The sequence below is a fragment of the Myotis davidii genome, unplaced genomic scaffold (assembly GCF_000327345.1).
Source record: "Myotis davidii unplaced genomic scaffold, ASM32734v1 scaffold358, whole genome shotgun sequence".
NCBI lineage: Eukaryota > Metazoa > Chordata > Mammalia > Chiroptera > Vespertilionidae > Myotis > Myotis davidii.
Window position 1 is genome coordinate 606569 of NW_006290768.1, and position 2202 is coordinate 608770.

Below are 2202 nucleotides of genomic sequence, written 5' to 3' on the forward strand. Positions count from 1 at the left end.
CCGGCTCTCCCAGGGCCGCCCGCCGCGCTCCCCCAACCTTGCCCTCCATCCTCTAGCGCTCCCCTCCCCCCTGTGGGGGGACTCGGGGGTGACAGGGAAGAAGGTCAAAGGAACTGGGGGTGGGGGAAAGGTTTTTTTTTTTTTTTAAATCAAAAGTCATTAATAATATGCAACGGAGACGACCACGCCAGCAGACACCCCCGGGCCCCTCACCCCCACCTGGGCCCCAGGATGGAGGGGGAGGGGCCAAAGCCCACGCCCTCCAGCTCTCCCCCCACCCAAATAAAGCCTTCTCAGGTCTCCATGAGCCATAGGACACCCTCTCCCATCCACTCGTGTAAATACGTCCAAATTATGCCAATCACACTGGGGGCACCTCCCCCTACTGTGCATGCTCCAACCTGGACCCCTCCCCCAACTCCACCGCAGCAATAAGCGCCAGGGGCTGCATGCCACGCGGTTGAGGGCAGGGGCATTCTGGGAGGGGACGGACCTCGAGGGGGTCGGGTGGGGCTGCAGGAGGGTCTCCTAGCCTCTTCCCCTTCCCCCCTGGAGGGCAGCCCATCATCATGCATTGATTTTTAAAAAAAATTAGCGACAATACGGGGGAAGGAGGAACAGTCACCCAGCACCAAACCCCAGCTGAGCTCAGATAGTAGAAGCGGGGCGCTGCGGCCAGCTGCTCCCTCAGCCTTTAGGAGGATCCCTCTGGTGAATTGCACCCTGTCACCCCCACCCGCACCCCCAAGGGATCTGCTCGCCTCTGTTCTTGCTGCATGGACTCAGACCTCCCGCCCCAGACTCCTGGGATGTCTGGCCCTAGCACACGAAATTCCCCGGCGCCCCTCCGGGTCCCCAGGACATGAGCCCTGCACCCAGAATTCCTGGCACCCGCATCCTCCAAACCCCCACGCACCCCTGAAACTTAACCCCTGCACACAGATGCTGCCCCCAACCAAGCCCCGCCGCCAGCCACTCCCTGGAGTGCATCCCGGCGCCCCAGGCCTCCAAGGGGCGCCCCAGCCTGCAGCTCACTTTCAGCCTTTGGGATGCTCCAGAACCTTCCCCGACACCCCAAATCCTCAGGCCTCCACCCCACCAGACACCCCCAGATCTCTGCCACCAGACATCCACCTCAGGTTCCCCTGCCGCTAGGATTTCCAAGACGGGCCCGGCCTGTCTGCTATTCCAGGGAACCTGATCTTTGCAGGGCACCCCGTTTCTTAGGCCCAACCCCGCCCCCCAACATGTCTTCCCTTGAATGGTACCCCCCCTCACGGTCACCAGTGCTTCCCAGAGGGTCGTGCTCGTGCCTCTGACGTGCTGAGGTCCAGGCACGGGCACCCGGGAGCTGTGTCTTCCCCGAGAGGGTCTGCCCTTTGGGGCGCTTCGCTCACAGGCCAGTAAGTACAGGTTGTGCTGCGCGGCCGGCCCGGACGCCGTTTGTTTAGGTTGAGTGTCTCCATCCAGAGGCTGTGCCGGACGGACGGACACTGGGACATCGAGGCTTAGGAAACAACCTACCCACCTGGGCGGGGACCCCAGCCCGCCGTTCCCCGCGATCCCCGCCCCGCCCGCGGGTGGAAAATCACTCGCACCCCATCCTGGCTCAAGGATGCGCTACCTCCCCCACGCCTGGAGGCCACACCGGTCCCAGAATCCTTAGAGAACCCCCCTTTCGGAGCTGGGGGCCCGCAGAATTAGCAACCTTCCTCCCTGTGCTCCCACAGCCTCAGGAACCCCACCCGAGGGTTGGGGGGGGTGTCACTGAGCACGATTCTTGATGCAACGATTCCTATGCAAGGGGCACTTTGAGTCCCCCCCATCCTTCCCTCGGACCCTAAACCCTGGCGAATCTGGGGTGAGGGGTGGGGCAGGTTCTGCGGGGAGCGGGGCGGGGCAAAGGGCTAGGGGCCCCAGACACCAGGGTACGGGGGTGGGGACTGATTATATTGCCAAAGGGTTTAACTTCTTAAAAAAAAAAAAAAGTCCCCCCCTCCCATTCCCCAGACCCTCACGGAAGACGAACGGTGCGGGGGGAGGGGGCGAGGGTCTTTTCCGAAGGGTACAGACCTCTTCCCTCCGTCTCCCCCCTGCTCGCCAACCTGCCACACGTACCCAGCTTTTTAGTTCAGCTTTTAAAAATAACTACGATCATGACGAGCCTCTACAAACACGTGATTCTCATCCCCCCAGTCACTA